At 46.2% G+C, this 27151-nt stretch overlaps 1 protein-coding gene across 18 annotated transcripts in view; it reads left to right on the forward strand.

Moving 5' to 3' along the window:
* Positions 1–27151, forward strand: part of LOC129136506 (putative glycosyltransferase ALG1L2) — a 164484-nt gene that overhangs the window by 90103 nt on the left and 47230 nt on the right. For all 18 annotated transcript variants that reach the window (XR_010147966.1, XR_010147972.1, XR_010147964.1 and 15 more), the window contains one exon: positions 1–27151. This exon is cut by the window's left edge; it is cut by the window's right edge and continues 10495 nt beyond it. The gene's annotated coding sequence lies outside the window, so the exon portion shown is untranslated.

A 27151-nucleotide genomic window follows, 5' to 3' on the forward strand; every position in this document is an offset into this window, starting at 1 on the left:
TTTTTTTTTCCATAGGATTCTTATCCTTCTTGCCCCACTGCAAACAATCTATTTTCTTTTGGCCCTTCCGTCCATCTGTGAAAGGGTCAGGCTTTCTAGCTAACCCTTAATCAAATATTTTTGATGACCACAGTCAAGACAGTACTTATTATTTTTTTTTGAGACGGAGTTTCACTCTTGTTGCCCAGGCTGGAGTGCAATGGTGCAATCTCGGCTCACTGCAACCTCTGCCTCCAGGGTTCAAGTGATTCTCTTGCCTCAGCCTCCCAAGTAGCTGGGATTACAGGTGCACAACACCACGCCCAGCTAATTTTTGTATTTTTAGTAAAGATGGGGTTTCTCCATGTTGGTCAGGCTGGTCTCGAACTCCTGACCTCAGGTGATCTACCCACCTCAGCCTCCCAAAGTGCTGGGATTACAGGGGTGAGCCACCCTTACTGGCCAAGACAGTGCTTGTTAATGCCTGAGATGCATCCAGGAGCACATGACCTGGCTGTGACTGTTCTAACAAAGTTCCCCAAATGGGTGGCTCAGGACAACAGAAAGTCATTCTCTCCAGTTCCAGAAGCTTGATGTCTGAAACGGGCAGGGCAGTGCTCCCTCTGAAGGCTCTAGGGATGAATCCTTCCTTACCTCTTCTGGCTTCTGGTGGTCGCTGGCATTCCTTGGCTTGTGGCCACATCATTTCATTCTCTTCCTTCATTCTCATGTGGCCTTCTCCCCTGTGTGTCTCTGTCTCTTCTTCTCTTCCCATGAGGATGCCATTATTACTCGATTTAAGGTCCACGCTATTCCAATATGACCTCTTTGTAATTAGATCTGCAGATACCCTATTTTCTTTTCTTTCTTTTTTTTTTTTTTTGAGATGGAGTCTTGCTCTGTTGCCCAGGCTGGAGTTCAGTGACACAATCTCAGCTCGCTGCAACTCTGCCTCCTGGGTTCAAGTGATTCTTCAGCCTCAGCCTCTGAAGTAGCTGGGATTACAGGTGCATGCCACCATGCCTAGCTAATTTTTCTGTTTTTAGTAGAGACAGGGTATTGCCATGCTACCCAGGCTGGTCTCAAACTCCTCACCTCAAGTGATCCTCCTGCCTCAGCCTCCCAAAGTGCTAAGATTACAAGCATGAGCCACCATTCCCTGCCCCTATTTTCTAATAAGGTCACACTCTGGGATTCCTGGTGAATGTGAATTTTTGGAAGACAGTATTCAGTCTAGCAAAAGGCAGAACATCCTCATTTCCTTCCCTACCTCAGAAATAAAGAAGTTAACTTCGACCCCTCTGAGAGAGAGAGGTTTCCTGAGCTTCCAACAATCAATTATCCAAATATTAGTCACAGAAGAGCACTAAGGGTTGTGCACAGCACGTGGCCAGCCCGTTCTCAGAGTCCGTCAATTTTAAGGTGAACGCTAATCCTGAAAGAGTTTTAAAATGTATTTGGCATATCCTCGTCATTGTAAAATGTTCTCACACTGTGATGGCTGGGGCTTCCCTCTCAGGTGTAATCTGCGAAGTCAGACGTGACACAGCCTGGGTGAGGTGGGCCAAGCTGGCACCTGGGTTAGGAGGGAAGCTGGGGAATGATCTCCAAGGTCTCAGATCCCAAACTGGCTTTAGCCTGATTCACCCAGAGGGAGCTCATAAAAAATGCACATTCCGGGGCCCACCCCAGACCTAATGAATCAGAATTACCTGAGAAGGAGCCTGGGGTGCTCTGTTTTCAGAAGCAGCCCAGCCGAATCCTGCAGTCAGACAGGGCTAGGAAACTGAGCTCACTCTAGCACGGTAGTTCCCAAACTCGTCTGTGCTTCAAAAAATACAGATGCTGATGTCCAGGCATGGTGGCCCATGCCTATCATCCCAGCAGTTTGGGAGGCTGAGGCGGGAGTATCGCTTGAGGCCAGGAGTTTGAGACCAGCCTGGAGAACATAGGGAGATACCGTCTCTATAAAAAATTTAAAAATTAGCCAGGTGTGGTGGTGCCCGCCTGTGATCCCAGCTACCGTGGAGGTTGAAGTGGGAGGGTTTCTTGAGCCCAGGAGTTGGAGGCTGTAATGAGCTATGATTGTGCCACTGCACTCCAGCCTCGGTAACAGAGCGAGGCTCTGTCTCAAAAACAAAACAAAAAACGGATGCTATGTCCCATTCCAGAGGTTGAGGTTTAATTGTTCTTGGGTGTGGCCTGGGTTTTGGAAGATTTAAAAAAAAATCCCAGGTGACCCTAAGGTGTAGATGAGTTTGGAAACCACACATTTAAGGCACACTTGAATGGGGGAGAAGTGAGGTGGTGCGGGCTAGCCGGCCAGAACCCAGGGGTGGGGCAGTAGGAACCAGCATTGCAGAGGCCATGAAGGCTGGGAAGCATAGTGTCTGGGGCCCATAAAAATGCTTCGGCATGAATGCTTTAGACCTAAGACAATTGGCTCCTAAATGTGCAAACTGCAAGGCTGAAATGAATGCATGTTTAATGCTTTACAACATTGTCAAGTGGTCAGCTGCAACTCCGTTCTGAGGGCGTGATGCCTGAGATATGCCTGTCATGGGGGTTGATTTTAATGAATTTAATATGGTGTGGAATGGGGCCTTCAAAAGTAAAGATGTCAGTTCTAAGTTGGTTGCAGGGGTCTGGGCAAAGGTCTTGAAACCCCATGGTGAGCAGATGGCCAATCCTGAACACCCCAATTTTAAAACAGGACCTTTTTTCCAAGAGACTTTTTGAAAATAGCTCCGGTTTTGAGGGGAGGAACCCTGGCAGGAGACAGCCAGAGTTAAGCCCAGGTGAGAGGGCGTTGGCAGGCAGGGGCCTGCCTGGTCCTCACTGAAGCTTGGTACTCAGGGTGAGCTTCCTAAACCAATGCAGATTTGCCGGCCCACTGAGCCTCGCAGATGAGAAGCTGCATTTCAACAAGGTCCTCGGTGCAGCAAAGTTTGAGATATACTGGGCTAGAACACCCGGGGGACACAAGGGTTCCCTGAAAACTAAGGAAAATAGGCTGGGTGTGGTGGCTCATGCCTGTAATCCTTGTATTTTGGGATGCCAAGGCGGGCGGATCACCTAAGGTCAGGAGTTTGAGACCAGCCTGGATCAACATGGTGCAACACCATCTCTACAAAAAATACAAAAATTAGCTGGGTGCGGCCGGGCACAGTGGCTCATGCCTGTAATCCCAGCACTTTGGGTGGCTGAGGCGGGCAGATCACGAGGTCAGGAGATCGAGACCATCCTGGCTAACACGTTGAAACCCTGTCTCTACTAAAAATACAAAAAAATTAGCCGGGCGTGGTGGCAGGTGACTGTAGTCCCAACTACTCGGGAGGCTGAGGGAGGAGAATGGCATGACCCTGGGAGGTGGAGCTTGCAGTGAGCCGAGATTGTAACACTGCACTCCAGCCTGGGCAACAGAGCCAGACTCTGTCTCCAAAAAAAAAAAAAAAAAAAAATTATCTGAGTGAAGTGGCAGGTAGCTGTAGTCCCAGCTACTTGGGTGGCTGAGACAGGAGAATAGATTGAACCTGGGAGGCGGAAGTTGCAGTGGCCCGAGATCGCACCACTGCACTCCAGTCTGGTGGCAGAGTGAGATTCCATCTAAAAAAATTTAAAAATAAATAAATAAATAAATAATAAACATTAATACTGGGCTAAAAGACCCAGGAGACCCGAAGATTCTCTCAAAACTAAGGAAAATAATCTAGGTCACAAATATATTCTCTTCCTCCTTCTCCCCATTGCCCCCCTCCACCAGTAATCTTTATAGACTCAAATCGAGTTGATGTTCTATAATCAATTCCAGTCACTTTTATTTATATTTATTTATTTGAGAGATGGGGGTCTCACTATGTTGCTCAGGCTGGTCTCAAACTCCTGGTCTCAAGTGATCCACCCACCTCGGTCTCCCAAAATGCTGGGATTACAGGTATCAGCCACTGCACCTGGCCGTCACTTTTATTTTTGATGTTCAAATTATAATCTAATGCCTGTGAGACCATAGATTCTTTTTATGCACTCAATACATTTTCCTGTTTACCTTACATTTGTATTATGGAAAAATTCTGTTTTTTCCACTTGTTTCTATTTGATAATGAAGCCCTCTGTGCTTATCACCAGCCTCTGTCGCCATCATCTCATTACCAATCTGGTTTATTTTGAAGCAAATGTCTCCTAATATTTAGCCGGTGTTCAAATTTCCCTAACCATCCTAAATGAGTGTTTAGAATAGTTGTTTCATTGGAAACAAGGTCAAAACAAATACATTTTACATTTTTAGGCCAGTCTTGAAAGTAAGTGTAAAACCATGTGTGGGGTAGGAGGTGGGACTAGTCTCTCAAGGTGGGGCCTGGATACCAGAACCAATTGAGGACTAGCTAAGACAGATTCTACAATGAATAACACCAGGAGGTGGGAATATTAAGGTCCATTGTGAAAGATGGCTGCCACAAATTTTTGATCAACTAGTTATCAACCCTGACTGCAGCTGAGAGAGATTTGTTTTTGCTTTTTCTTTTTTTTTTTTTTCAGAGACAGGGTCTTGCTCTGTTGCCCAGGCTGGACTCAAACTCCCGGGCTCAAGTGATTCTTCTGCCTCAGCCTCCTGAGTAGCTGAGACTACAGGTGTGTGCCACTGTGCCCAGCAAGATTTTAAAAAATACGTATGCCCGGACACCACTCTAAACCAACTAAATCAGAATCAGATATAGTGAAGTCATTAATCATTTTGCTCCTGGGTCTTTATGATAGTTTTGCTCCTGGGAAACTCCTGGGAATGTGGTAGAGAGAGAGAAAGAGATGGGAAAATAAGATTTTAAGAAGTGTTGCTATGCATTTTGAAAATAATTTTTCTTTGGTGTTTGTCTTGACGATCGGCGGTAAACATTTCGATTGCCTTTAAGTATGCTTGCATGCTGGAATGATGGTTCTTTGAATGTAGCATCGAACTGGCATTGGGCCACATGGCAGCCAGCGTGAGGCTTTATGCCACATTTATTAAACATGAATGTCATGAGCCCATTCTCAGGGACCTTACAATTTGGAGGGTTAGGTCAGATCCACAAATCTCTTCCATCTCATGGTAAAGGAAACCTGGCGTGTAGCAGGAGATGGCGTGATAACCGTAACATATTGCATGATCAATATTTGTATCCTTCTTAGCAATATTAAACTTTCTGACCCCCTCCATTGTGTCATCAATTTGCTTAATACAGTTTCTTCCTCAGCGTCGGTTTTTAGGCCTGGCATAAGCTGTTTGAAACCCAGGCACGTACCCCACACATCATCTTTGGCCTAGTTAACACCTCCCCTCCCTGAATGGTGGTTTGGAGAACCTGCTTGTTCCTCATCCTACTGATCCCAAACCCAGGACACCCCACTGCTGCTGACCATGATTAAACCTAATGGAGATTTAACGCCGTTAAATCAGAAGAAATTCTGATTCTCAGGGACTGACATTCATTCACTTAAATACTTGCAGAGTCGGCCAGGTGTGGTGGCTCACACCTGTAATCCCAGCACTTTGGGAAGCCTAGGTGCGTGGATCACGAGGTCAAGAGTTCGAGACCAGCCTGGCCAACATGGTGAAACCCTGTCTCTACTAAAAATACAAAAAATAACTGGTGTAGCTGTGCGTGCCTTTAATCCCAGCTACTCAGGAGGCTGAGGCAGGGGATTTGCTTGAACCTGGGAGGTGGAGGTTGCAGTGAGCCAAGATTATGCCATTGCACTCCAGCCTGGGCAGCAGAGCGAGACTCTGTCTCAATAAACAAAAAACCCAAAAACTTGCAGAGTGAATTTAAGAAACCATGAAGTCCACAGTTTGATCCAATGCCTTCCTTTTTCTCTTTCTCAAATATTTTGAGCCAGGTACTGTCCTAGATTGTCTTGTGATATTTACAATCTAGGAGAAGGCAGGAGAGAGAACTAAGAACAGAGAGCATGTTCTGAGATGTCTGCTGTGTTTGCAGGTACCTTCCCTCAATTTCCCTACTCACTGGCCATGCTGGAAAGCAGGTCTTGGCGCCATATTTGTACCATGGTACTTCCCCTCCCTATACTCAATTGGTTGGCCAGAAGCCAAATTGTCATTCTCTCTCTCTCTCTCTCCCTCTCCCTCCCTCCCTCCCTCCCTCCCTCTCCAAGATATCAAGTAACTGACTGATCAGCTTGCGGTGGGCTCTGCTGGCTGCCATGATGGGCCACCAGCAAAAAGGGAAAATTGGTTGTGAGTGAGAAGAAGAGATAAGAAAGTCCACAGGGCTCATAAGAAAGACCATGGGCTTCCGGGCACGGTGGTTCAAGCCTGTAATCCCAGCACTTTGGGAGGCCAGGATGGTCGGATCACGAGGTCAGGAGATCGAGACCATCCTGGCTCACAAGGTGAAACCTCATCTCTACTAAAAATACAAAAATTAGCTGAGTGTGGTGGCGGGTGCCTGTAGCCCCAGCTAATTGGGAGGCTGAGGCGGGAGAATGGCGTGAACCCCAGGAGGTGGAGCTTGCAGTGAACTGAGATCACACCACTGCACTCCAGCCTGGGTGACAGAGGGAGACTACGTCTCAAAAAAAAAAAAAAAAAAAAAAAAAAAAAAAAAAAAAAAAAGAGACCATGGGCTTCTGAGAGCAAGAAAGAGGAATTTTGGTTTCTGTAACTGCAGTTTCCATTCTCTCATGGCCGCTCATTTGTTTCTTGTGCCCATGAGTTTGCCTGTTAGAGATAAGGTGGGCTCCTTGTCCTCAAGCTCATGCAAATGGGTTTCTGTTTCTTACAATCATTGTTCCCAGATATGGATGGTGACTGATGCTCTACTAAATGCTGAAAAAATGCAGAGTGGAAGCACAGAAAAGCGGGCTTCTCTGAGGAGGTGACGTTAGAGCCCAGTTGGAAGGCAGGAGTAAATGTGCACCATGATTTTTTAGGGTTAAAACCAAGTACCTCACTGCTTGGGCACATGTAGATAGAGGTGATTTAACAGTAAAGTGTCCCAGTTGTACCCATTGTCAGTTACCTCACCACAGGGTTTATGTAGCCCTGAGTTTGCTTAGTGCTTATTTATTTTAGGTTGTTGTTTATCCAAACCTCTTAAATGATATGTGTTTGGAACAAGTAACAGCATCATTCATTGATGTTGTGGACAAACCACTATTTTATTACTCAAGACTGAGTAATTTATAAAGAAAAAGATGTTTAATGGGCTCACAGTTCCATGTGGCTGAAGAAGTCTCGAAATCATGGTGGAAGGCAAAAGGAATGTCTTACATGGTGGCAGACAAGAGTGATGAGAGCTCTTTTGGTCATTGTTCGCTGGCCATAGAATTTACTTCTATATTTTGAACTAAGATGAGAGCCAGGCACACAAGACGGTTACAGGTCTGTCTTTTGTTTTTGATGATGATGATGATGATGATGATGATGATGATGAAATGGTTGACATGGGTGATGACTTGCTTTTTCTTATCATCTCAGACCTAGATTTTTGGCTGGACTATTGGCTTGGGATAGATGAAAATCATTCCTTGTATCCCCTGATCTTAAAGTCAAGACTGAACCAGCCTCCAGACTCAAGCCTTCATGGGACTTCAGATACCATGAGGAATGGGTGTCCCTGCAATATTGTCATGGCTGTCAAAAGTGTTATTGGAGCTGGGCAAGTGGGCGCTCTCCTGTCATTCCATCCTGCCTAGATTTCCCATTCAACACCAATCTTATTTCCTTTTTTTTTTTTTTTTTTTTTTTTGACAGAGTCTCGCTCTGTCTTCTAGGCTGGAGTGCAGTGGTGGGATCTCGGCTCACTACAGTCTCCACCTCCCAGGTTTAAGTGATTCTTGTGCCTCAGCCTCCCACGTAGCTGGGATTGCAGGTGCACACCATCAAGCCTGGCTCATTTTTTTTGTTTGTACTTTTAGTAGAGACAGGGTCTCGCCATGTTGGCCAGGGGGGTCTTGAACTCCTGACCTCAATTGATCCACCTACCTCGGCCTCCCAAAGTGCTGGGATTACAGGTGTGATTCACCGTACCTGGCCCCATTTCCTCTTACACCATAAGTCATTGCCTGCAGATGTGTTTTCTCCATTAGTTTGCAAAAGCTTCCTGAGAGTAGGTCTGTGCCTCATTTATTCTGGAATCTTCCTGGCACAAAGCACAGGGCTTTATCTCCAGTAGGCATCCAACAAATGTTTAATTTCATTCAACAGCTCCTCTTACCACTGCCTCCACCTTATTTGCAGGTGGTTAAGTACAATCGGAGCAAGTAGGTATCATAATATTTAGTCCAGAGTCAATTTGAGAAGAAATTACTTTAGTGATATGAAAATAAGCCATGCTATTTAGTCAGAATACTTCTGAGATTATCCCCTGTCCAAGCATTTGCTGAATTTCTATGTACAAATTTTCAGGTGGAACAGTATGGTTGTAGAGAGTGCATTTGGACATAGATACACTTTCATGCATTCATGTCTTTAACAATAATTTGTGGCCCTACTGTGTTTGTTCACTAACTCCTTTGAACCTACCACATAAGCTATATCTGTATTTTCCTTGTAATTTGGGAGGTCCAATGCTTCATTAAGCTCACATGCCTGAAACTAATGAAGAAAATAGCTCGTTAACCAGCTAGTATAAAAGTAGCCACCAAATCAAGTCAATCACCTGCCTTAAATCAGCCCAGTACTCCCATCTTGAGCGGAGAAGCCCATTCTGAATCACAGTCAAGACATTGATGGAAAAACAGCTCCCTCTGGGGATCAAAACCACGCTCACTCCAAATCCTCCTCCCCAGATTTCTACTCATTGCTCATCCACTGAACCCAGAACAAACCAGAAGTGCTTGAAATGAGGACGGGTAGCTCCGTGTACCAATCAGAATTTAAAACTCTGTCAATTCCTGCTATAGAAATGAGGCTTCTCCCCAGGACCAGCATTCCACGAAGGCAGCCCTTTTCTAGATGGAGAAAACAGAACCTGAAGACACCCGTTTCCCTAAACTGCTCTTGCTCATGTGTAAGTACAAATGAAAAATGCTGAGGCTGCTTCTGTTGGCATTGCTTTTTAATTACGGCCATCAATAAATCATTTTATCCTTGAACAAGACTTGAGAATGACCCGAAGGCAGAGGCACAATTCCTTAGGAATTAGGCCAACAGAGAATGGGCTCTCTCTCTTCCCACCCCTTCTCTTACTCTGCTGTCAGAAACAGAAACGTTCTCTGTGAGTAGCTGGGAGTAGACGGCCACACTTGAGTTCCATCTGGGGGTTCTGTTAACACAGTTTTACCCCAGCCTGCCTTGATGGCCACTGCCACACAAGCTGCATCTGTTCTTTCTTCTGCGCCTTTTGTTACTTCGTTGTTTTTCCTCTTTCTAGTGGAGTGAGCTGAATGGTGGCTTTGCACAAGATATATCCAGATCCTTGTGCCTAGAATCTGTGGAGGTGGCATTATTTGGAAAAAGGGTCTTTGCAGATGTAATTAAGTTAAGGATCTTGAGATTCTCCTGGAATAATTTAGGTAGGCTGTACATCTAAAGACAAGTGTCCTTATAAGAGGACACTTTTGTCCGGGCGCAGTGGCTCATGCCTGTAATCCCAGCACTTTGGGAGGCCGAGGCGGGTGGATCACCTCAGGTCAGGAGTTTGAGACCAGACTGACCAACATGGAGAAACCCCATCTCTACTAAAAATACAAAATTAGCCGGGCATGGTGGCGCATGCCTGCATTCCCAGCTACTGGGGAGGCTGAGGCAAGAGAGTTACTTGAACCCAGGAGGAGGAGGTGGCAGTGAGCTGAGATCATGACATTGCACTCCAGCCTGGGCAACAAGAGTGAAACTCCATCTCAAAAAAAAAAAAAAAAAAAGGACACACTTTTTCATGCGCGTCCGTGTGAAGAGACCACCAAACAGGCTTTTTGTGAGCAATAAAGCTGTTTATTTCACCTGGGTGCAGGTGGGCTGAGTCCAAAAAGAGAATCAGCGAAGGGAGATGGGGGGGCCATTTTATAGGATTTGGGTAGGTAAAGGAAAAAGGGGGGTTCTCTGGCAGGTAAGAGTGGGGGTCACAAGGTGCTCAGTAGGGGAGCTTTTGAGCCAGGATGAGCAAGGAGAGGAATTTCACAAGATAATGTCATCAGTTAAGGCAGGAACAGGACATTTTCATTTATTTTGTGGTGGAATGTCATCAATTAAGGCAGGAACAGGCCATCTGGATGTGTACATGGAGGTCACGGGGGATATGACGGCTTAGCTTGGGCTCAGAGGCCTGACGTTCCTGTCTTCTTATATTAATAAGAAAAATAAAATGAAATAGTGGTAAAGTATTGGGATGGTGAAAATTTTTGGGGGGTGGTATGGAGAGACAATGGGCGATGTTTCTCAGGGCTGCTTCGAGCGGGATTGGGGTGGCATGGGAACCTAGAGTAGGAGAGATTAAGCTGAAAGAAGATTTTGTGGTAAAGGGTGATATTGTGGGGTTGTTAGAAGAAACATTTGTCATTTAGAATTATGGGTGATGGCCTGGATACAGTTTTGTATGAATTGAAAAACTAAACGGAATAAGAGAAGGAGAAAAACAGGTATTAAAGGACTAAGAATTGGGAGGACCTAGGACATCTAATTAGAGAGTGCCTAAGGAGGTTCAGCATAGCCTTGCCAGCAAAGATTATTTAAGAGTTAAGGTGGTGGTTTGGGGATAACACCAGGAGATGTCAGCTGTGATAGCTTGGAGAAACAGTGTAAACCACCAGTGTAAACAAGAGCAGGGCATATATGAGTAGTTGAGAATGGTGAATCTCTTCTAGACAGAAGATAGTAGGGATGACAAGTTTTTTGGGGCACAGTCCAAGTTGGTCTTGTGTCTGGAATGAGACTGGGGCCTAATAAAAAGGAGGGTCTACACAGGAGATCCAGTGGGTATCGGGGGACCTGCCCCAATAATCACGTAGGTTCTTTTCTATTTTCCTAAGTGTCGACTGGCTTGAGAAATAAAAGGACAGAGTACAAAAGAGAAATTTTAAAGCTGGACGTCCGGGGGAGACATCACACATGGGTAGGATCCGTGATGCCCCGCAAGCCACAAAAAGCAGCAAGTTCTTATTAGGGAGTTTCAAAAGGGGAGGGAGTATACGAATAGGTGTGGGTGACAGACATCAAGTACTTAACAAGGTAATAGAATATCACAAGGCGAGTGGAGACAGGGCGAGATCACAGGACCACAGGACCGAAGTGAAATTAAAATTGCTAATGAAGTTTTGGCACTATTGTCATTGATAACATCTTATAAGGAGACAGGGTTTTGAGATCAACCGGTCTGACCAAAGTTTATTAGGCGGGAATTTCCTTTTCCTAATAAGCCTGGGAGCGCTATGGGAGACTGGCGTTTATTTCACCTTTGCAATCTCGACCATAAGAGACAGGTACGCCCCGGGGGAGCCAGTTCAGAGACCTACCCCTAGGTGCGCATTCTCTTTCTCAGGGACGTTCCATGCTGAGAAAAGGAATTCAGTGATATTTCTCCCATTTGCTTTTGAAAGAAGAGAAATATGGTTCTGTTCTGCCCGGCTCACTGGCGGTCGGAGTTTAAGGCTATCTCTCTTATTCCCTGAACAATTGCTGTTATCTTGTTCTTTTTTCAGGATGCCCACATTTCATATTGCTCAAACACACATGCTGTACAATTTGTGTAGTTAACGCAATTATTACAGGGTCCTGAGACGATATACATCCTTCTCAGCTGACAGGATTAAGAGATTAAAGCAGAGACAGGCATAGGAAATCACAAGGATATTGATTGGGGAAGTGATAAGTGTCCATGAAATCTTTACAATTTATGTTTAGAGATGGCAGTAAAGGCAGGCATAAGAAATTACAAAAGTATTAATTTGGGGAACTAATAAATGTCCATAAAATCTTCACAATCCACGTTCTTCTGCCATGGCTTCAGCCGGTCCCTCCGTTTGGGGTCCCTGACTTCCCACAACAAATGGGCTGTACCTTGTAGCATTCCGAGGACAGGCCTGAATTCTGAGAAGGGAAAGTGGTAAAAGTATTGTCCAGTCCTTTTTAAGTTGGTGGCTGAGCTTGGTAAGGTGTGTTTTTAAAAGACCATTAGTCTGTTCTACCTTTCCTGAAGACTGAGGACTGTAAGGGATATAAACCTTTCACTGAATACTAAGAGCCTGAAAAAATGCTTGGCTGACTTGATTAATAAAGGCCAGTCTGGTATCAGACTGTATAGAGGTGGGAAGGCCAAACTGAGGAATTATGTGTGACAGAAGGGAAGAAATGACCGTGGTGGCCTTCTTAGACCCTGTGGGAAAGGCCTCTATCTATCCAGTGAAAGTGTCTACGTAGACCAAGAGTTATTTTAGTTTCCTGACCCGGGGCATGTTGAGTAAAGCTAATTTGACAGTCCTGGGTGGAGGTAAATCCCTGAGCTTGATGTGTAGGGAAGGGAGGGGGCCTGAAGAATCCCTGAGGAGTAGTAGAAGAGCGGATGGGACACTGAGAAGTTATTTCCTTGAGGATAGATTTCCACGATGGAAAGGAAATGAGAGGTTCTAAGAGGAGGGCTAGTGGCTTGTACTGTAGCATAGCCTGCTTTTGCTGGTGTGTGGCAATTAGGCCTGGTGGAACTGCCATCAATAAACTAAGTGTGGTCAGGGTGAGAAACAGGGAAGAAGGAAATGTGGGGAAATGGGGTGAACGTCAGGTGGATCAGAGAGATGCAGTCATAAGGGTGAGGTGTGGTATCAGGAATAATGGGGGAGGCCGGATTGAAGTCCGGGCCAGGAACAATGGTAATTGTGGGAGACTCAACAAAGAGTACAGCAGAAGGAGCTGGGGAGCAGAATGTATATGTGGCAGGTGTGAGGAAGAAAATACATTTTGGAAATTATGAGAACTGTAGAGAGTGAGTTGAGCATAGTTTGTGATTTTAAGGGCCTTTAAAAGTATTAGGGTGGCAGCAGCTGCTGCACAGAGACATAACAGCCAACCTAAAACAATAAGGTCAAGTTGTTTGGACAAAAAGGCTACAGGACGCGATCCTGGTCCTTGTGTAAGAATTTCAACTGCACAGCGCTGCACTTCGGCTGTGTGTAATGAAAAGGGTTGGGATGAGTCACGGAGAGCTCGTGTAGCAGGAAGAGTTGCAGACAAAACTCCTCAGAAACTGGATTAAAGAAGGAAGAGGTTTTTTTGTTCGGCCGGGAGCGTCGGCAGACTCGTGTCTTAAGAGCCGAGATCCCTGAAAAAGAAATTTCTAGCCCTTTTAAGAGCTGACAAATCTAAGCGGTCTACGTGAAAAAGTCACAGTAGATCAAGTAAGCGTGAGGAACGTGACTGGGGGCTACATACATCAGCTAACAGAACAAAAAGTTTTGACAGTGCTTTCTCATACAATGTCTGGGATTTACAGATAACACCAGTAGTTTTGGTCAGGGGTTAATATTATTGTTATTTTAACCACCAGGGCCAGGTGGTGGCGCCAAGGTCGTCTAGCTATTTATCTTACTTCTGTTTTTCCAACTTTTTGCTTTCTCCTTTTTGCTGTCTTATAAACTAGGGAAAAGGTGAGGTTGGGGAGAAACTGGGAAGGACAACAGGAGAAGTGGTGGTCTCATACCATATTTCCCCCCTTTGAGCATTTTCACTTTTTAGTGGGAGTTCTCACTCTCATCTTTCCTTTTTGAGTCTATTTGTGAGATAGAGCGATAGTGATTTATATAACACACGTGTGCTGAAGTTTTCTGATGAACCAAAGTAGCTACAAAACCTTTTATCATTTGAAAAAGCAAGGGTAATACACAGGGGAGCAGCAAGCAAGTTCCTATCACTAGCAATACACCTACAATGAGGGTTTTCAATCCTCCTATAGCTGGAAACCATTTTTCAAATAAAGACTCAGGATTAAACTTGTGTCAAACCTGTACGGGCACATGTGCCACCTTTGTCATGTCCCTGACTATGTTTTTAACCACCTGTCCTTGATCATTTATTTGTAGGCAGCAATTGGTTAAGTTAAATTTTCCACAAACTCCTCCTTCAGCTACTAGCAAGTAGTCTAAAGCCAGTCTATTCTGATAGATAGCATTCCTCATTTGGGTTTCTTGCCAAGCTAAAACAGTCAAAGCTCTGCCAGTTTCATTAGTAATTATTTCTAAGATGGCCTGCAACAGTATGATCCAATTGAGCATGTAGATGGGGGTTCGGTATCCCCATGAGCCGTCTTGTGCCCATGTGGCAGGCCCATAATACTGAATGATCCTTTCAGGGGGCCACTCATTATCTTTCCAGTTTCCTATAACTATGCCTTTCTTTTCTCGGGAGGCGTAGACAGGGAAACGTAGGAGCTCACCCATTTTTATGGGTAATAAGAAAAAAGATGGCTTAATAGTGCCAATAACACAACTGCCTGCCCATTTATAAGGTAACCGAATGTAGGCTTTGTGCCTACATATCTAGTATAGTCCAGCGGGAACCGGCCAGTCCTGATGAGATTCTGGATGAGCCTAAGCAGTTTTTAATTTAGAAAATTTACTAAATGGATTCTTTTCAGTGTGGTTTAGGCCCTACTAAGTAATTGTCTTTGTTGTGCTGTTATACAACTTCTGTGCTATACAATTAAGCTTTCCTACAGGGATGATAAAGTCTTTCCCTTCTCTAGCTATACAGTATTGTCTAATAATTGAGGTTTTTAGGACCTAGAAGTTGCTAGCTTCGGCCTTCTAACTGGAATTATATCAGGAGCTGGATCAGTAGGCACCAACTCTCGGGGTTCCCAAGGCCATCTGTCTCCGATAGTGGTTCCTCCGCATACATAACAAGAAGTAACATTAAGTAAGAAAATTACATTTTCTGCTAATTGGAGAAATAAATCTTTTGTCTTTTTCAGAAATTCTGGTGCTGGCAGATTCAGCTCCTCATAAAAGGTTTGAAATACTGGTTTGGGAGAGCACTTGTGGACCTCCCCTCTAATTAAAATGGCAACTTGAGGGTTTAACCCTGTCCTATTGATCCCCAGGGTTACACGTTCTCCCTTTTTCCAACGGGGACCTAGGGGATTGGTAATTATTAGTTCTAGTGGGTTACAGTGACCGGCAGCACAGGAGGGGTTGGCTTCCCCCTTCTGAAGATAAACCGGGTCCTTTTTGTTCTTTTTTTAGTAACTTAAATAACACATGTCCAATAGGCACAATTTTTACAAACTCCTGACTCATGACAAACATATTTATTTTCTATTCTTTAGCTCCTTTCTCAGTTAAGAGAACCACATCCTATTTCTAGCTTTTTACTATTAATGGCTGCACACGCATCAAATCTTAAAGTTGTTTGCTTGGGGATTTCTTTTTCTTCTGTTCTAGTTATTATTTTACTTGTATCACCTAGGAAAAGGCCAGTTCTTCTTCTTATTTCAAAAACGGTGGTTGCAGGGGGCTCAGATGGGTTATAACACACATCAGGTCGGTCATTTCTCGGGCTACATACCTTGTACTGAGTGGCATTATACAAACAAGTTTCTTTTATTGTTTCTATACATTCATAATAACTACAGAACAGAAAGATTGTTTTAATTTGCTGTCCTACTTCGGTGACCTGTTGAATACACTGGGAACAGTCCCCAGTTTGAGTAAGGTCAGTTGAAGCCCTTACTGTATAAGTCCAAAATTTAAGAAAAATGAATCTCATGATGAGCTTCCTCATGCTTCGGCCGTGCGTGGACCAGTCAGCTTCCGGGTGTGACTGGAGCAGGGCTTGTCATCTTCTTCAGGGTCACTCTGCAAGGGTTGTCTGGGCTTGGTCTTGCCTCCCAGGTTTCAGGCACTGCAGGTTTACATGGCGGTGGTGGATCCAGGCTGGGATTCCTTCTACCTTCACAGCGGTGGGAGTGCTCAGGACGACAGTCTGGGGTCCTTTACACTGTGGACGCAAAGAGGCTCCGTTCCAGTTCTTGATCCACACTCGATCATCTGGGGAGAAAGGGTGAACTGGGGAGAATAAGCTAACAGGGCATCTGTCATTTACCCAGGCTGAGATTGTTTGTGTAATTTTTCCTAAGGCCTGTAGCTGTCGCTGTAACTCAATTTCACCTAACTCTCAGGGAGTGCCTGGAAGTGCCCGCAGTATAGGAGGGGGCCTATGATATAAAATTTCATAAGGGGAATATCCTGTTCTTTTAGAAGTGGTACATCTAATTTTAAATAATACCATAGGGAGAGCCTGTATCCATTTTAATCCTGTTTCCTGACATACTTTCCCTAAACTATTTTTGATAGTTTGATTCATTCGCTCCACCTTTCTGGAACTCTGAGGCCAGTAGGCAGCATGCAGTTTCCATGTGATCCCTAATATCTTTGCCGCCTTCTATACTAAGTCATCCAAAAATGCCGGCCTGTTATCTGAGCCGATCCGTAAGGGCAGTTCAAATCTAGGAATAAGATCTCGAAGAAGCACACGAGTTACTTCACGAGCTTTCTCAGTTCGTGTTGGATAAGCCTCCACCTACCCAGAGTAGGTACGCCCAAGAACTAGTAAATACTTGTTACCTCTACACTTTGACATCTCTGTGAATTCCACCTGGAGATCTTCAAAGGGGGCTGCTTCATAAGCTTGTATGCCGGGTGGAACGGCTGGACCTTGCCTCTCATTATGCTGTCGGCAGGTAACACACCACTGCGTCACCGTTTTGGCAAGAGCTGACAAATGCGAGATGTAGAAATACCAGCCTAACAACTTTTCAAGTGATTCCTGACCTAGATGGGTGGTTTCATGCACAGCCAGTACAACTGCAGCTCCTAGCAGCTGTGGCACAGCTTCTCTCCCATCCGGTAACCGAATTCATCCTTCCTCCATCACTTGTCCTCTCTCTGCCTGGAGAAAGTCCTTTTCTTCTTTAGAATAAGTAGGTACAAGTTCAGGTGCTTGAGGGAGCAGGGGGGCTGTGACTGATGCCCGGAAGGGGGCAGATGCTGCTTTTCGAGCCTCTAAGTCAGCGCGGGAATTCCCTAAACCCACCAAGGTGGAAGCTCGCTGATGTCCTCTGCAATGCATAACTGCCACCTTGTGGGGTCTCCATACGGCTTTTAATAATCGCAAGATTTCTTGTTGATATTTTATGTCTTTTCCCCCAGAGTTCAATAGGCCCTTTTCTTTATATAATGCTCTACGCACTTGAAGGATTGAAAAGGCATATTGAGAGTCAGTGTAAATGTTGACATTCTCAGCTTCACTGAGTTCTAAGGCCCGAATTAAAGCAATGAGTTCAGCTTTCTGAGCTGGAGTGTCCTGGGGAAACGATCTGGCTTCAGCAACAGTGTCCAGAGTTACCACCGCATATCTTGCACATCTCTCTCCTTGTGGGTTGATGAAGCTGCTCCCAGCCCCGTATAGTTCCTAGTCTACTGATGCCTAAGGCTGGTCCTGGAGGTTAGGTCTGCTAGAGTAAACTGAGTCCAACACTTCTACACAGTCATGCTCAACAGGGCTCTCTGATACTGGGAGCAAGATAGCGGGGTTCAGGGTGTTACAAACTTCAATGGTTATACGGGGATTTTCACAGAGCAAACTTTAGTACTTAGTGAGTCTAGCATTCATTAGCCAATGATGTCCTTTAGTATTCATTAAAGTCACCACAGCATGGGGGGGTCTTTATGTTCAGGTTTTGTTCAAGAGTCAGCTTATCTGCTTCTTGTACTAGCAGGGCAGTTGCTGCCAAGGCCCTTAAACATGGGGGCCATCCTTTAGAAACCCCGTCTAGTTGTTTAGAGAGGTAGGCCACCAGCCTCGGCCAGGGACCCACAGTTTGGATTAAAACACCAACTGCCATCTTTTCTCTCTCTGACACATACGATGGAAAAGGCTTTTTTAGATCGTGTAGCCCCAGGGCTGGGGCTGATATAAATCTTTCCTTTATCTCATGAAAGGCTTGCTGTTGCTGGGATCCCCATTCAAAAATCCCCGGTCCCCACCTCTTTGTGACCTCATAGAAAGGCTTGGCTAATACTGCAAAATTTGGGATCTACAGTCTGCAAAACCCCACAGCCCATAAGAATTCTCTCACCTGCCTTCTGGTCTTAGGCTCCGGTAGATTTCAAATGACCTGCTTTCTTTCTGATCCTAGGCTGCTCTCCCCCTTTCGGATAGTAAATCCTAAGTAATGTACCTGCTGTCGGCAGATCTAAGCTTTTTTCTTGGACATCTTATACCCACAGTCCTCCAGGTGCTGGAGTAGACCATCTGTTCCTTTGGTGCACCTGACTGCCATGGGGTGTCCCAGCAAAAGGTCATCAACGTACTGGAGCAACACGCAGCCTAGGTCTCTGGTGGGAAACTTCTAGAGGTCTCGAGGCAATTCCTCCCCGAAGATGGTGGGGGAGTTCTTGAACCCTTGGGGAAGCCCAGTCCAAATGTACTGAGTAGTGACACCTGACTCCGGATCTTCCCACTGAAAGGCAAACAGCTTCTTCCTCTCAGGGGCTAATCTGATGCTAAAGAAAGCATCTTTCAGGTCCAAGCAGGTGAAGCAGCTGTCCTCAGCTGGCAGCAACCCCAGCGATGTGTACGGGTTAGGTACTGCTGGATGTAAAGTCACTGTAGCCTGATTAACCAAGCGCAAATCCTGTACCGGCCAGTAGTCCTTGGTCTTGGGCTTGGGAACAGGCAGGAGGGGAGTGTTCCATGGAGACTGACAAGGAACTCTAATTCCAAAAGTTCTTAGGTACTTGAGATGGACCTGGATACCTTCAAGAGCTTCTCTGGGGACCGGCTCCTGTTTTTGCCTAACCGGCTGGGCCCTAGGCTTAACTTCTATAAGTACGGGGGCTTGGTTGACTGCAAACCCTGGAGGGTTGTCTTCCGCCCACACTCTTGGCCACCGCTTAGCCAGAGCTGGTCTTATCTCTTGGCCCCACTCAGTTAAGAAAAGTCTCCATTCTTCCTGTCGGGGGACCGTAAGGGTAATAATGACTCCCATTCTGGGTAACTTTAGCAGCAAAGAGCCATGCTCTGTAAAAGAGATAGTGGCTCTCAGTTTGCTAAGCAAGTCCCTTCCCAAAAAGCGCAAGGGACAGTCACGTGTGTACGAAAACTGATGAATCACTTTATGTCCTCCTACAGCACAAGTCCGAGGCAAGCAGAAAGCTTGCTTTGCTGAAACTCCCTTGGCTCCGATGATGCCAATAATCTTTTTGGATAAGGGGTCGGCCGGGGTGGTTACTACCGAATGTTTAGCACCGGTATCTACAAGAAAATCAATGTCTTTACCCCTAACTGTCATCCTGACCATAGGCTCTTTGGGGGTCCTTGAGCCCAGTCCCCCTCAGTCCAATAACCCTTCTGCCAGGTTGAGCAGGGCCCCTTCGTCCTTGTCCGGGGCCTCCTGCTCTGAGTCACCTGGTTTTCTTTTTAGCTGAGGGCATTTGTTTTTCCAATGTCCTATTTCTTTACAATAAGCACACTGATTACGCTGCAAGCTCTGACAGCCAGGCTGAGTTTCCTTCCCGGGTCCCCCCTTCCCTTGCCTCTTTGGGGGGACCCCTCTGATTGCTGCCGCTAACAGGTCGGTGTTTCGCTGGGCCTGACGTTCATTGTCTCTGTGGTTTTCCTTACGGCTTACTGCATCCCTGTTTACAAACGCCTGGTTAGCTATTTCTAATAACTGTGATGTGTTCATCCCTGCAAACTCAGCCTGTTTCTGCAGTTTTCTTCTAATGTCTTCTGCGCTTTGACTAACTAAAGCCATGTTAATCATGCCTTGATTTTCAGGGCTATCAGGATCAAAAGGAGTATACATACCATAGGCCTCACACAGTCTCTCCTACAATTGTGCTGGACTTTCTTCTTTTCTCTGAATGACGTCAGAGACTTTGTTAACATTTGTGGCCTTCTGGGCTCCCTTCTTTAATCCTTCCAAGAGAGCTTCCCTGTCTCGGTTTAGCCTTTGCATATCCTCTCTTTCATGTGGGTCCCACTGGGGGTCAGTTCCTGGTAACTGGGTCCTTCCATACTCTTGGGGGTTTTGGTAATCAGCTGGTGCATGTTCCTCTAGCCACTTAGTTGCTGCTTGGAGCCCTCTCCGCCTTTCATCTGTGTTAAAGAGGAACATGAGCAACTGGTGGCAATCAGCCCAGGTGGGGTTATGGGTCTGGATAATAGTTTGGAGCAAATCAATCAGAGCTTGTGGCTTTTCGGTACAGGACGGGGTATTGTTTTTCCAGTTGAGAAGGTGGGCAGAGGTGAAGGGCTGGTACCCAAAAACACGCCTCCCAACCACGTGACCATCCTCATCTATCCCAGTATACCGCTGCTCTCTCAGGGGCATTTGTGTCCCCATTTTGGGTCTTAAACGAGCTGCCAAGGGAGGGGTTTCTCCCGAGTCCTCACCTCCTACCTTGTGTACTCTGGGTGGCCTAGGGATATGTTTGTCTTGTGGAGGCGCAAGCACTGTGGACTCAAAAGTGGGGAGCCTGCCTCCCTGGTAAGGAGAGGGCAGCACTGGGATCACTGGTGCCATCTCCTGCAATGGATCTTCTGATGTTGGGTCGAACAGAACTTCAGGAGTTGATTTCCCTCGGCGGATGGAGCGGGATCCTTCCTTGGCTGTCTGTCACTTTGCTACTAGCACTGCTGCTGCCTGTCCTCTTAGCCACTGTGGGGGGTTTAGCATCAGCTGTAACCAAGTGTCTATGTATGGAAACTGGTCTGAGTGTCCTGACTTACCAGTTACCTTGTGCCATACCTTAGAAACAAGGGACCTGTCCAGGCTTCCTTCTGATGGCCACCCTACTTCTAATGGTGGCCAATCTATTTCACACAAAGTTCTAAGTTCCCCAAAGTCTCCATTAAGTCCTTTCTTAAAGTTTTTCAACATAGTTCCTAGCGGAGTAGGCTTACTTTGTATCTGACCCACGTTTCCTCGAGACAAAACACCAAGCTCACACCACACGCACACCACAGAACAAAGAATGGGTCAAAGGGACACACACACACTTTTTCAGTTTTCTCCAAACCAGAATCAAAACCAAAATGAGAGTATCCAGAAATCCAAGCCAGGTCAAACCAAAACCAAAGTATCAAGCAATTCAAGTCAAGTCAAAAACAAAATCCAAAGTGCCAGTACAGGCACGCCGTGGGTGATCAGGCCACGCTTCCACTCAAATGGAGTGGGCAAGTTCCAAAGACCAGTCTTACCAAGTTTCAAATGTCCGGACTCCAAGTGCCTCTTCCTTCCCTGTGTTCAGCCAGTGTGTTGATCCTCCATGGGGGCCTACCACACACTGCTCTGACGAGGCATTCCTCCGGGGCAATTGCCTACCCGGGAGAGCTCTCAGGATCCGCATCGCTCAAGCTGGCCGGAGTCCCCCGCAGGGATGCTCCACAGGGCAGGCCTAAGCCATCTAACGGGCTGCCTCGACTTTCCGTCAATTACCTCGCTTCCCAGTCAGGGAACCAAGACTAGGGTGGGGGCAGTCTTTAAAGCTGTCTTCAAGGAACAGAAAGAGGAGTGGGGAAAGGATTTAGGATCTATGGGGTCAGCTAGGTTTCCTTTTGTGAGTTTATATAATGGTTTTGTTAGGATGGCAAAACCAGGTATCTAAAGGTGAAATTATCCAACCATGCCCAGGAAGGAAAGGAGTTGTTGTTTTGTAGAAGGGGTTGGGGTTTGAGAGATTAGTCACACACGATCAGCAGGGAGAGCACGTGTGGTTTTATGAGAATTATGCTGAGATAGGTAACACATAAGGAAGAAATTTGGGCTTGACTGAAGTAATGGGGGCTGTCTGTGAAGCTTTGCGACAGTACAGCCCAGGTAACTTGCTGAGCCTGATGGGTGTCAGGGTCAGTCCAAGTGAAAGCGAAGAGTGGCTGGGATGAAGGGTGCAAAGGAATAGTAAAGAAAGCATGTTTGAGATCCAGAACAGAATAAGGGGTTGTGGAGGGAGGAATTGAGGATAGGAGAGTATATGTGTTTGGCACCTTGGGGGGATAGGCAAAAGAATTTGGTTCATAAGTCATAGATCCTGAACTAACTTGTAAGGCTTGTCTGGTTTTAGGACAGGTAAGATGGGGGAATTGTAAGGAGAGTTTATAGGCTTTAAAAGGCCATGCTGTAGCAGGTGAGTGATAACAGGCTTTAATCCTTTCAAAGCATGCTGTGGGATGAGATATTGGCATCGAGCGGGGTAAGGGTGATTAGGTTTTAATGAGATGGTAAGGGGTGCATGATAGGTCACCAAGGAGGGAGTAGAGGTATCTTCTACTTGTGGGTTAAGGTGGGTGGCAATGAGATGTATCTGTAGTCTGGGAATAGTCAGGGAAGCAGATAGTTTAGTTGAAGTGTCTCGTCCTAATAAGGGAACTGGGCAGGTAGGGATAACTAAAAAGGAGTGCTTAAAAGAGTATTGTCTAAGTTGGCACCAGAGTTGGGGAGTTTTAAGAGGTTTAGAAGCCTGGCTGTCAATACCCACAACGGTTATGGAGACAAGGGAAACAGGCCCTTGAAAAGAAGGTAATGTGGAGTGGGCAGCCTCTGTATTGATTAAGAAGGGGATGGACTTACGCTTCACTGTGAGAGTAACCTAGAGCTTCTGTGATGGTCCTGTAGGCTTCTGAGGCTATCGATCAGGCAGTGTCAGTCTGCAGCTGCTAAGCCAAGAAGATCTGGGAAGGAGTCAGTCAGAGAGCCTTGGGCTGGAGTTCCAGGGGTTCTGGGGGTGGCTGCCAGGTGAGTTGAACAGTCCGATTTCTAGTGGGGTCCCGCACAGATGGGACATGGCTTAGGAGGAATTCAGGACTGCAGGCATTCCTTGGCCTGGTGGCCAGATTTCTGGCACTTGTAGCAAGCTCCTGGGGGAGGCGGTTCTGGAGGAATGCCTGGCCACTGCGCTTTAGGTGTTTGGAAGCTCTTGTGTGCTGGAGATGTGGCTGGGGTTTGTCTCACAGTGGAGGCAAGGAATTGCAACTGAGAAATATGTTGTTACTTGGCTGACTCTACTCTATTATTGTACACCTTGAAGGCGAGGTTAATTAAGTCCTATTGTGGGGTTTGAGGGCCGGAATGTAATTTTTGGAGTTTTATTTAATGTCGGGAGCAGATTGGGTAATAAAATGTATATTAAGAATAAGACGGTCTTTTGACCTTTTAGGGTCTAGTGCTCTAAAGCACCTCAGGGTTGCTGCCAAACGAGCCATGAACTGGGGTGGATTTTTATATTTGATGAAAAAGAGCCTAAACCTTATCTGATTTGGGATAAAGAACAAGGAGCATTAACTTTGACTATGCCTTTAGCTCCAGCCAACTTTTTAAGAGGAAATTGCTGGGCAGGTTGGGGAGGGCTAGTCATGGAATGAAACTGTAAGCCGGACCCAGTGTGAGGAGGGGAGGTGATAAAAGGATTATAGGGTGGAAGAGCAGAGGCTGAGGAAGAATTCGGGCCTAGCTCAGCCTGGCGAGGAGGGGAGAGGTCAGATGGGTCTGTAGAAAAGGAAGATTAGAAAGAGTCAGCGATGCTTGGGGTTGGGATTGAGGGGACAGGTGGGATGGAAAGAAGGAAGATTTGGGATGAGTTGCACTGGGAACAGACTAGGGAGGGACCGATGTGTAAAAGAATGCCTGGACGTCAGTCACCTCAGACCACTTGCCCATTTTATGACAAGAATTATCTAGATCTTGTAGGATGGAAAAATTGAAAGTGCCATTTTCTGGCTATTTGGAACTACTGTCGAGTTTGTATTGGGGTCAAGTGGCATTGTGGAAGAATATAAGGCATTTAGGTTTTAGGTCAGGTGTGAGTTGAAGAGGTTTTAGGTTTTTAAGAACACAGGCTAAGAGAGAAGAAAGGGGAATGGAGGGCGGAAGCTTGCCCATGGTGAAGGAGGCAAGCCTAGAGAAAAGAGAGAATAGAGACACGAAGAGAAGGGGTGGGGCTTTCTTTCCTTCCAGAAAAGCGGGAAAGGGGTTGGGGCACAGAAATAAAGGGTTGGGGTGCAGAGATAGGAGGTCAGGTTGTGGAAATAAGGGATCAGGGCACAGAGATAAGAGGGTGGGTTGTGGAAATAAGGGATCGGTGTGCAGAGATAAGAGGTCAGGGCATGGAAATAAGGGATCGGGGTGCAGAGATAAGAGGTCGGGGTTCCTGCCCCTCCCCCAGAAAAGCGGGACTTGCTGCTAAGGGTGAAGGAGAAGGGGTTGAGGGGTTCTTGCCTCTCCCCCAGAAAAGCAGGACTTGCTGCTAAGGGTGAAGGACCAAGGCAGGCATCCCTGCATGGTCTGACACCTCTGAAACCTGGGTGAATCATCAGAGAGGCGTCCTTGCAATGATTAAACACCAAGGGAAGGCTGCCTTCCCTAGTCTGTGAGCAGTGCCGGAGTTTCGGGTGCATGAATGAAACGTGTCTCCTTTGTCTATACCAGAAAATGAAAGGAATTGAAATTAAAAGAAGGGAGAGATTGAAGTGTGGTGCCAAGATGGAAAGGAGAAAGAGGTTGAGGGGTAGTGAAGGAGGCTGGAGAAGAGAGTAAAAAGAAGCCACTTACCAGATTTGAAATTGGTGAGATGTTTCTTGGGCTGGTCAGTCTGAGGACCTGAGGTCGTAGGTGGATCTTTCTTACAGAGCAAAGAGCAGGAGGACAGGGGATTGATCTCCCAAGGGAGGTCCCCCGATCTGAGTCACGGCACCAAATTTCACATGCATCCGTGTGAAGAGACCACCAAACAGGCTTTGTGTGAGCAATAAAGCTGTTTATTTCACCTGGGTGCAGGTGGGCTGAGTCCAAAAAGAGAGTCAGTGAAGGGAGATAGGGGTGGGGCCATTTTATAGGATTTGGGTAGGTAAAGGAAAGAGGGAGGTTGTTCTCTGGCAGGCAGGAGTGGGGGTCACAAGGTGCTCAGTAGGGGAACTTTTGAGCAAGGAGAGCAAGGAAATGAGCAAGGAGAAGGAATTTCACAAGATAATGTCATCAGTTAAGGCAGGAACCGGCCATCTGGATGTGTACATGCAGGTCACAGGGGATATGATGGCTTAGCTTGGGCTCAGAGGCCTGACACTCTTTCTGCAGAGGAGGAGACCCAGACAGAAGAGGAGGAGGCAAGGTGATCACAGAGGCAGAGATTGGATCATGCAGCCACAAGTTGAGGAATTCTAGCAGCCTCTATAAGCTGGAAGCACAAGGAATGGATTCTCCCCTAGAACCTCTAAAGGAGCATGCTCCTGCTGACATTTGATTGACTTTGGACTTCTGGCCTCCAGACAATTTTTTATTTTTATTTTTATTTTTTATTTTTTTAGACAGAGGCTTACTCTGTTGCCCAGTCTGGCGTGCAGTGGCACGATCTCAGTTCACTGCAACCTCCACCCCCCAGGCTCAAGCCATTCTCTTGCCTCAGCCTCCCAAGAAGCAGGGACTACAGGTGCCTGCCACCATGCATGGCTAATTTTTGTATTTTTAGTAGAGACGAGGTTTTGCCATATTGGCCAGGCTGGTCTCGAATTCCTGGCCTCAAGTGATCCACCAACCTCAGCCTCCCAAAGTGCTGAGATTATTTAGGTGTGAGTCAGGGCACCCGGCCCAGACATTGTTTGAAGCCACCCATTCCATGGTTCTTTGCTGCAGTTGTTGTGGAATATGAATGCACTCGTGCTGTTGGTTAGACTTTGCTGACCTTGTGTCTGTTATTTCCTGGCAGTTCTACAAGGCCTGGAGCTGATACAAAAAACCTCCCTTCTTTCCCAAATGGTCCCCAGCTTCCCCGTTCACTGAAGGCCCTGCAGTCAGGAACAGTCAGGACTTTGCACCCAGTTGTTGTGGGTGTTTGGCCGACCCTTCCTTTTGTGTGATTCATGGACCCTCAGCATTGCGTTACCTGGAAGCTTTTGGAATTGAAGACTCCCAGGGCTCACCTGGAAGGACCTGCTGGGCCAGAATCTGCATTTTAACAAGATGCCCAGGTGATTTGCATACACGTTCAGATCTGAGAAGCGCTAGTAGGAGAGGCTTTAAGGTGGTAATTAGATCTTTTCTCCACCTGCAAGAATCTTAGTTTCTTCATGTTAAATCTATTAACTGTGGCAATGGCATGGGGGTTATAAAACAAAACAAAATCCTTACATCAAGAATGCACCCCGGTGTGTTATGGACGTGGGTGAAATGAAGTGTCTGGAATTTGTTTTAAAATATCCTAAAATAGCAAGAAGGAAAAGAAAAGTGGGAACTGGAATGAGATTGGAGAAATGTTGACAAGTTCTTGCAGTGGGATGATGGGTGCATGGGGGTACATGGTGTAATTCTCTCCCTGTCTTTTGTGCATATGGGAAATTTCCATAATGAAAAGTTAGAGGTCGGACACGGTGGCTCATGCCTGTAACCTCAGCATTTTGGGAGGCTGAGATGGGTAGATTTCTTGAACCTAGGTGTTCAAGACCATCCTGGACAACATGGAGAAACCCCATCTCTACTAAAAATGCAAAAATTAGCCGGGCGTGGTGGTACATGTCTGTAATCCCAGCTACTCGGGAAGCTGAGGCAGGAGAATTGCTTGAACCCGGGAGGCGGAGGTTGCAGTGAGCCGAGATCGCGCCACTGCATTCCAACCAGGATGATGGAACGAGACTGCATCTCCAAAAAAAAAAAAAAAAAAAAAAAAAAACCACATGAAATATTTTGGACTCATACTAATTCACCACATGAAATATTTTGGACCCTTATACTAATTCCAACATTTTGAAGATCTGGGGAGAACAAACTAGATTGGTGCTTTCCTTGGCTTAGTATGTCCTGTTTTTATAGGGAGAGCAAATTATTGTTCACCAGCACTATTAAAATAGCTACAACAGGATGGGCATGGTGGCTCACACCTGTAATCCCAGCACTTTGGGAAGCTGAGGTGGGAGGATCGCTTGAGCCCAGGAGTTCAAGATGCCAGCCTGGGCAACATGGTGAGACCCTGCCACTACCAAAAATACAATAACAACAAAAATAGCTAGGTGTGGTTGTGTGCACCTGTAGTCCCAGCTACTTGAGAGGCTGAGGTGGGAGGATCACTTGTGCCCAGGAGGTTGAGGCTGCAGTAAGCCGTGATTATGCCACTGTACTCAGCCTGGGTGACAGAGTGAAACCCTGTATGGAAAAAAAAAAAAAAAAAAAAAAAAAAAAGCTGCAGTGGACTCAGTGATCAT

The sequence above is a fragment of the Pan troglodytes genome, chromosome 10 (assembly GCF_028858775.2).
Source record: "Pan troglodytes isolate AG18354 chromosome 10, NHGRI_mPanTro3-v2.0_pri, whole genome shotgun sequence".
Taxonomy (NCBI): domain Eukaryota; kingdom Metazoa; phylum Chordata; class Mammalia; order Primates; family Hominidae; genus Pan; species Pan troglodytes.